The sequence below is a fragment of the Equus przewalskii genome, chromosome 9, assembly GCF_037783145.1.
Source record: "Equus przewalskii isolate Varuska chromosome 9, EquPr2, whole genome shotgun sequence".
NCBI lineage: Eukaryota > Metazoa > Chordata > Mammalia > Perissodactyla > Equidae > Equus > Equus przewalskii.
Genome location: NC_091839.1, coordinates 67,317,903 through 67,327,487, shown reverse-complemented (window position 1 = coordinate 67,327,487; position 9,585 = coordinate 67,317,903). Strand labels below are relative to the sequence as shown.

At 41.9% G+C, this 9,585-nt stretch overlaps 1 long non-coding RNA gene across 1 annotated transcript; it reads right to left on the bottom strand.

Moving 5' to 3' along the window:
- Window positions 1-2,873: 2,873 nt before the first annotated feature.
- Window positions 2,874-5,866, bottom strand: LOC139073730 (uncharacterized). Its single transcript, XR_011522720.1, has 2 exons — window positions 5,722-5,866; window positions 2,874-5,194 (listed from the first exon to the last, which is right to left on the bottom strand). It is a non-coding gene; the product is annotated as an uncharacterized lncRNA (long non-coding RNA).
- Between the last annotated feature and the right edge of the window lie 3,719 nt (window positions 5,867-9,585).

Below are 9,585 nucleotides of genomic sequence, written 5' to 3'. Positions count from 1 at the left end.
TGATTGCCACAATCAGAAGCTAAGGGCCAAGAGGCTACCACTGGCACTACTAAGTCAAGAGCATTCCACTATGGCTGTGATCTGAAAATTGAGCTAGTAGCTAGAGCTAGACACTGAAATACTGCCAAAGAAAACACGTACATCTTCATAACCTGCTTTCTGGGGAAAAAAGAACAAAACTTCAGGAAGGTGGCTTCCCTATTACTCCAACCTTATAAATCTTGAAAAATTACTTCTTCTAAATGATAGGATCTAATTTGCTTCCAAACCTTAGCAGCAAAGGAGCCTGGGAAATATGGATTTTTAGCCTCTTCAGGACCAGAAGCCTAAGCAGAAGGAGTTAGAATTGCATGCTGAGGACAGACCACACAACCACAGCCACCACAGGCAGGAGTTGCTACTTCCTTTTCGCAGATGAGGAAATCGAGGTGCAGAAGATTTAAGTGACTTCTACAAGGCTCCAATGCTAAAGAAACTGAATGACCAGGAGTAGAACCTAGCAGTTTCAATGACAAGTATACTTTTCAATTTGCCATTTTGTATTAACTGATTATAAGGGATAATTAAACTAGAGAAATAAACAATTGATCACACCTTTTAGGAGAACTAACATTTCCTAACATTTATTTGCTCGTCTTTAAGACCATTCAGGTTTCAGAGGACTTAGGAAGACTCTCTCAGCATACAGCATTTCTTCTCAATGGATGTTCAGCAGTTTAGATAGAGTTCAGGGTATAGATGAAGCAAGCTTGCAAACTGCAAGGTCGTGCCTTCCTTCAAAAATTCAAAAATCACTCAAAGTCTAAAGACAGAAAGAGACAGCTGAAAAGGCAAAATTCGTGTTCTTCATTTTTATCCCCACCCTCCCAAAATTAAAAGATTATTTGCGAAGATATAAAAAATGTCAAAGAGCAAAAGAAAACTTATTTATGTCATCTGACTTAAGTTCAGAATTGCTATTTAACCACATGCAATATAAATGTAAGTTAAATAAATGCTGGTGAAATTCTCTCTCTTTTTTTTTTTTTCTTTTTTTTGTTCTGGGGAGGGGGGAAGATCAGCCCTGAGCTAACTGCTGCCAATCCTCCTCTTTTTGCTGAGGAAGACCGGCCCTGAGCTAACATCCGTGCGCATCTTCCTCTACTTTACATGTGGGACGCCTACCACAGCATGGCTTTTGCCAAGCGGTGCCATGTCTTCATCTGGGATCTGAACCAGCGAACCCTGGGCCGCCAAGAAGTGGAATGTGCGCACTTAACTGCTGCACCACCGGGCCAGCCCCGAAATTCTCTCTTAATGAGATATCAACCTTAAAGATATAACTACAAAACTACTTAATATAATTTGTCTTCCCTATCAGCTGTCTAATACATATCTCTTATTTAGTAATTGGTTCAATTCTTAAAAAATGAAGCATGGGGCTGGCCCCATGGCCTAGTGGTTAAGTTCGACACACTCTACTTTGGTGGCCGGGGTTTGAGAGTTCAGATCCTGGGCACAGACCTATACCACTCATCAGCCATGCGGTGGTGGCAACCCACATATAAAATAGAGGAAGATTGGCAACAGATGTTAGCTCAGGGCTAATCTTCCTCATCAAAAAAAAAATTGAATCATTATCCATGTCTTTGCATGTGGATCTTAATTTAATCAAATGTGAAATTGTAGGTTAATTTTTAGCATACTCAAACTCATCCCAAGTTCACTAATAGACATGCAGAAAATTGTTTTGCTGTCACTTTACAGACCTTCAAGGCAGCATTCAGTGCTCATTTTTGTGACTACCGCTTTAAGGGGAAGCATTTTGGAAGAGGTCTCCTGGGAGCATTTATAATAAATCTGTCCTGACTTTCTTTTAAGCAGGAAAGAAAAATCCATTTAAGACAATGCTTTAAGGCAAAATGTTACCCGACTTCAGATTCAAACTTTTCATTTATTAGGGAAGAAGTTGGAGTCTCCAGGGGGTGCTGAATCAGTCTATTCTGAGAAGTAGCGATGGAGAAGCCACTTTAGGAAAATGGTGTCTAACTCTGGCAACAGAGACAAGACCCTGAGCTCCCAACGTCCTCTCCCCTGGAAGTACCAGCCCTCTACTCCACAGGGAAGGTGTGCTGATTCTTTAGTTGAGAAATAAAAAGGCGACAATGATGAAGAACTGTGGCAGCCTTTATTTAGTGAATCCCCACTATATGGCAGCCATGTTAGATGCTGTACATATATCTCCCTTAATCTTTAAAACATTACTATAAACATTAATAGTCCATATTACAGAAGAGAAAACTAAGGCTCATAGGAGCTAAAAATGTGCCCAATGTCACACAGCCAAGAAGCAGAGGAAGCAAGACTCAAATTGTGGTCAACCGGCTTCAAAGTCTGCATGCCCTCTGCCTTCGCACAGCGATGAGAAATTCAGTGACTCAAGTAAAGGCCACTTTCTATTTAAAAGAGTTACTCAAATAGAGATAGTCTGAGGCAAGCAATGGAGATTGACACAATGACCAAAATCTGCACAGTATAAAACTGCAACACCACGGAAAAAGCTTCACAATCTTACCTGAATGTCTATAGCAATCAATGTAAAGGTTATTCAAGTTCAGCAAACTTGCCTCTAGCAAAACACAGCTAAATTTGTTCTACTTATGGGAACGCAAGGAGAGTAAAGATCCCTGCTTTCTCATTTGCAGATCTAGCCCTAGTTTGAATTTTCACCTTCACAGAGTTAAGGGATGCATCACAGAAAGGATGCACAGCTAGGAATAAACAAGTTATTCTTGAAATGCCAATCAACACCCCCTCCACACTTTTATGCACTACTGACTCTGTTTCTCAAGAGAAGATTATGTTACTGATACAGGAGTGCTCATTTGTAGTCATTTTTGTCATGCCCTACCTGTATTTTCCCTGAAGACTTGCATCATTTAATATGTCTTAAATACATTACACTTTTTACGACTATTAGGGTAAAAATTCATTTTCCAGTTATGCACTCAAGCCAATTAATCTATTTCACTTTGATTTTTGGAGGGGGATATTTTTGACTAGCAAGGATCTTTTTTTTTAATTTAATTGCACATTTTTCCTTTCTGCCACCATTTCTTCAACCAAATGTCTGCAACTTACTGTAACAGACATTCAAAATCAGACGTGATGTCTGAAGCGTGTTAACTGAATGTGTGGGAAGAGACACTCAGGACTGTGACTCTGCTTCACACAGTTCTTCAGGAAACATTCCGCTTCCCTGCTGCCACATCGCATTATAAATTAAGTTTGCCTCCAAGTAATGCTCGCCTGATTTTTCTTTCATTTCACTTCTCCAACAGGTTCTCTTGCCTCAGACTCAGATGCACGAGGCCATGATCTCTCTGGAGGTTGTCATGTGCTATGGCCACACACAATCAGCTTAACTGTCTGAGAATTCTTAAGGACATTGAGACAGTTTCTAGCCATGTTTCTTGATTTGCCTGGGGACCATGAGGCCCACAGGAAAGAATTTCTGACATACTGGGGTGGGATGTCGCATGGAAAGGGATTGTTATGGTGACACAAAAGCCTGAAAAAAATACCTTCTCTCTGAAGAACAATACTAAAAGGAGTAGTATTTCTGAATGCAGCAGAAGACTCCTAGAGCTCACCACCACTGCATAGACAGCTCTGACTACCACCACCACCACCACCACCACCACCATCACCACCACGCTAATTGTTCTCCATTTGCCATTGTCCATTCTCCCGTGACCCAGATCCATTCTCTGTTGTGTTCTGTGTACGCCAGAAAGGCTGACTTCTGCAATGTACATCCTGGGCTAATGGGGAGCCCAGCAGGATATCAGAGCAAGGGAAGGGAGGTCAGAGTTGTTCTTGGCTTGCTCATGTCCCACTTCAGTGGTAAGATTCTGACCATGGCCGCGACTCCCTCTGACCACAGCTCTGGCCAGGCAGCCCCTCCTCAGGGCTTTGGCTCTCACAGAGATTTGCCGAACTGTTTCTCTCCTGTAGCTTTAAAGATGGTAATACTTTCCCAATGTTGCTAGCGGGCTGTGCCTCACTTAACCTCTCTTCTTTATCTTCCCCAACCCTACAGATGTCCAAAGTACAGTTTCATGAACTTCTTCTCAGAATTCCATCCATGTGCCTCTGTCTCTTGCTAGAACCCTGGCTGATACAGTAATTGGTTCCAGGAGTAGCCTCAAAAAACAGACCCTCAGGTTGAGATTCCAGTATTGATTCCACATATATTGTTTTATAACATATAGATGACTTCCCTACGCAGGCGTGGGGCGGTGGGAAGTAATCGGTAGAGAGCAAACTTTTGGGAGATTAAATGTCTGTGTCATATATCATTATGGTGATAAAGATTATAGGCTACCTCTCACTCTGCTGGAGAGCTTATAAATACAAACTTAGTTCCCTCAACTTTCAACTCAAGGCAAGATGGAGAACCTGAAAGGTTCTGACAGTTTCAAATGTATCCCTTATCTTACAAATATGTAGGACACACATAGTTGATGATCATAACCACTACCTGATGGTATGGGTAGCAGAGTTGCAATGCCAATTAAATATATACCTTCAATGGGTTTTGAGAGTTCAAGTTAAAATTAAGGTTAGCAGCCCAACTCAAGCCTCAGGGTCTCATTTCTTTGTAACCAGGGTTCTAACTGTAATCTAAGAGACTTTTTATAGCAAAGCATTGATTGAAAAAATTGGAACCCTGAGACTGGAGGTGAGGTCCTTAACTTGAACGCTCAAAGCCCCCTGACTCTTCCTTGCTAGTTGAAGCAGTCCCTCCAGCCTAAGAAAACTACTTTCAGTGACTTCATCTGGAGCACTTGCCCAGCAAGGATATTCCTATTCTCATCAAGGTTAACCTCCACCATCATTCATTGCTTCCATGGCCAGAAGGAGATCTACAAGGTATCCTCAAGGATAAGATAGTGCTACCCCAAAGAAGTGACAAGACCTTGCCAATTTTTATAGTCAAGAAATGAGAGGGGGGGTAAGCATGTTTAGAAATAGATTCTAAAGGGGTTAAATCAAAGAAACAAAAATGTGAGGTTTATTCAAGAAGAATTTATCAATATGGGAAAACTCACCTAGGATTCCAGATATGCTACATCAGCTGAAGCACCTGGGATGCTTGAAGCCTGGACTCAGTGGTGACCTGCAGTAATGAGGTTGAGATGCTGGGACTTCTCTGCAACAAAGAGGAAAGAAATCAAAGGTATAGGGAGGTGGGAAGGCTGGAGTGGACCCATTATGTTTAACCTACTCAGCCACACCCTTACCATACCTCCAGGAGGGACCAAAGGATACTTCCTTCCCCAAAGCAATAGGAGTACATTGGTAGTGAGTACCAGAATTCCTGCAAAGTTCTGCTATGGATGTCCTCCGTAAGCCAGAGCTGCTACTAAAGAACTGGACTCCCTAATCTCAATGAGAATGATGAGGTACTGGAGTGATAGAGGCCAGGTGGCAGTGCTCAGTTTCAGGGACAAGATTGGCACAATTACTGCAATAAACCACAAAGACAGAACGGCAATGCAAGTGTTTTGACCCACATGGATATATAGTTGTGGCTAATCTTTTGAGGGAGAATTTCAGGAATGAAGTAGATTGTCAGTCTTCTAAAATATCACTTGGTGTATGTTATCAGACCAATTCTTCCTCTGGTAGACAATACCCAGAGTCAAAGTGCTATAGGGGAAATTCATGGCTTCTTACCCAGTTCACAAACCCAGAGCATTTTGAGATGGAGGCTAGTTTCTTTTAGAAATCACTCTGAAATGTAGACACAAAGATACACTATGAATCTTCTTCCAAGCCTTCAACCAGAAGATCCATGGCCATTTAACAGGGTGACAGTGAACTGGAAAAGAGAAATAACCATATCACCTAGGAGTTATTAGTTATTGGCCCCAATTTAGCACTAATCAGTGTGGGCACAAAGTCAGAAAATAAATGGAGTCTTGGCCCATATCCATCTTAAAGTGGTCAGTAGGCTGCGTCCCTTTTGGTGGTTATTTCCCATGTTCTGGATTGCATACTTGGAATAATCCTACTTAATGCCTGGAAACATCCTTACATTGGTTCTCTGACCCATGAAGTAAATGTATTATGACAGGAAGAGCCAAGTAGAGCCCCTGAAATTTCCCCGGTCAAATAGTAAACAGAAAGCAATACCCTGGAAAAACTGCAGAAATTTGTGCTACTATCAAAGATTGAAAAAGCAGGGACGATAATTCTTGTCCCATCCTCATGTAACTCTCCAGTTTGGCTGATACCAAAGCCAGAGAGATGCTTTAGAATGATCTTGAATTATTGGTGCCACCAGCCCAGCTGCTTATCCAGGTGTAGCGCCCTAACTGGGACAAATCAACATAGCTACTGGCTCCTGGAGCGTAGTTATTGATCTAGAAAGTAGTTTGTTTTTCTGTGGGTCTTTTTCCCCATATGAATTAATAAAGACAATCAGAAGCAATTCATCTTTATCTAAATAGTGGGAACAAAATTATACCTTCAGTGTCTTACCTTAAGACTATGTCAGCTCTGCCAATCTCTGTCATAATATAGTCCAGAAGAATGTTGACCGTGTTGAAATTCCAGAAAACATCACTCTGATCCAGTACACTGAAGACATTAGGCTAATTGGACCTGACAAGCAAGAGGTCACAAGCTCCTAGATGTCTTAGTAGAAGCATGTGTGCTAGTGAATAGGAGATAAACCTCACTAAGCTTTGAAATACTGCCGAATTGCAAAATTTCTAGTGATGGTCTGCAGTAGAGCATGTGTGGATATCCTCTCTAAAGTGAGCAACAACTAACTGTACCTTGAACTTCCTGCTGTGGAGAAAGAGACACCACATTTTGCATAAGTCTTTGGACTTTGGAGGAAGCGTATACTACATTTGGGATCATTGTGGTAACCCATTCCCTGTGTAAGCCACAAGAATTCCAGTTTTGATTCCTGCCCAGAGCAGGAAAGAGTTAGCAACAGGTCCACGTTGTGGCGCACGCTTCCCCACCTCTTGGATTTTGTAAGCTAGAACATCTAAATGGTACTTGAACTGTCTGTTACAAACAGAATCACCCTTTGGAGCCTCCAATATGCCTCAGTAGGAGAAACATACTATAGACCCCAATATTCTGGAGGAAATCCAAACTTTCATCTACAAACAACTATCTTCCATTTGTAAAGCTATTTCTGGTGTGCTACTGGACCCTGGTACAACCAAACAACACCTGAGTACAGCAACCAGGGGACTATACAACTTGAGCTGCTCATCATGAATTTGGTATTATTTGGTCAATCAAATCCTACAAGTAGCTGTGTGCAGCAGCATCAAATGATTACATGGAAACAGAATATACCTAACAGGCCCTGAGGAGGTCCAGAAATTTCAACCTCTCTGAGAAGAATCAGGCTTCAAAGTACCCACTCCTATTGCTGTGTCAGTAGTCCCTCAAGTCACACCTGTGGTCTCATGGGAAGTCATCTATGACCATTAGCCAAGGAGGAAAAATCACAAAAATCTGTTCGATGGATGTTGACCCCATCCAGAAGTGGACAGCTGCTGCACTCCAGCCCCATTTGTGGCAGTCCAAACAACAGTCCTAAAGGGAAATATTCCCAGTAGGCAGAATTTTAGGTAGTACATTTGATTTTTTACTTTATGTGGAGGGATCTACTGTACGGATCCATAATGACTCCTGGGAGATGATAATGGGATGCTTATTCCATCAGAGACTTGAAAGAAAAGATTAAAAGATTGGTGACAAGGAGTTCCATGGAAGAGGTATGTGGATGGACTTCTTGGAATACGCATGGAATTAGGATATTCATACCTTATCTAAAAACCCACCAGAGGGCATCCACTGCAGAGGAGCCTCTTAATAATCGGAGAGACTAGGTGATTCCTATTGCAGATACCATTCAGCCTCCTTACCCTGCCAATCCAGTGCTTGCTCAAAATGGTCATGGTGGCATGGTTGGAGGTTATCCATAGGGTTCAGCAACAGGGACTTTCCCCAAGGCTGATCTGACTATTACAATTGCCAGGTGCCCAGCCTGTCAACCATAGAGGCCAATGATGAGCTCTGATATGGCACCATTCTCCAAACAGACCAGCCAGCTCCCTGATGGAAGGTTGATTACATTGGATCCTTTTTATTTGGGAGAAGGGGAGCTATTTTGTCCTCAGGAACCTAAATAACTATGCCAGGTATGGTTGGCCTCCATGTCCACAATGTTTTTCCTAGCACCCTATTACAGGTTGAATTGTGTCCCCCCACAAAAATTTGTTCAAGTCCTAACCAAGGATTCTGAGGGCATTTTAGAAGAGGAAAGCTGAGATCCTACCAGTCAGCATATGTGAGATTCTGATCAGATTTAAGGACTATGATGGTTAGCTTTTTGTGTCAACTTGACTAGACTATAGCATTTAGGTATCCAAATAAACACTAATTGAGGTGTTCCTGTGGAGGTGTTTTTTCGGTGTGATTGACATCCACAATCACCTGACTTTGAGTAGAGAGACTATCCTTGATCGTGTGGGTGGACCTCATTCAATCAGTGGAAAGGCCTTAAGAGCAAAATAGATTTCTCTGAAGAAAAAAATTCTGCCTCAAGACCTCAGCATCAGTTCCTGCCCACAAGTGTCCAGCCGGCTGGCCTGCCCTACAGATTTCAGACTTTAGACTTGCTGGTCCACAATTATGTAGCCAATTCCTTAAAACATATATATATATTCTACTGGCTGGTTCTGTTTCTCTGGAGAACCCAGATGGATACAGGGACAAACTGTTAAGGTCAACTTACCTAGAATCTGCAGGGAAGTGGCCTGTTTTCAGGCCTCCTCAAACATGTGTTTCAGAGAGAGGGGTTATTGTTCCCCAGATGTTGATTTATACTTCAAGTTAAAATGTTTATGGGGGCTTAGGAAGGATTTAAAAGGAAAGTATAATTTGTCTCTGTTTCTAAATTCTGTATGATGGATGATCTCTCGTGTTACTTGTGTAACTGGCGTCAGCTTTCTGTTACGTCGCAGTGGTATGTTGAATTACAAATACAAAAATGATGCTTTTGGTCTAATAACGTGAGTTGTTTTACCTGTGGCTGAGATGGATTATTGGTACCCGGTGCCCCTATGAACCATACAGCAATGTCTCCAGCTCGGCGGGCCAACTGCCGTGGGCAGTGAGTAACCACAAATAGAAACTACTTTGCTTCCTATCTTCGCACCACAAGCCTGGCCTCACTGATACGGGGTTCAGACCAGGAGAACTTGCCAACTACCTCTTGGTTTTCAGAGAAAAGATTGAAATCTACTGAAAAAAATACAGAGAGAGAGAGAAAAAGAACCCTCCGAACTGTTCAAAACAAACTTATTTGACCCTTAAGAAAGCCTACCACAGGATCCATAAATATGAAGCGCACATGGATAAATTTACAAATGTTACCAAAAAATTTGAAAAAATAGTGAATCAAGAGTAAACTTTCACTTAAGAAACAACCACTTAATTCAAAGTTTCTCAAGTTCGAACAACGTACGGAACTTCGTTGAAGGGAAAAATAGACACCCCAATATT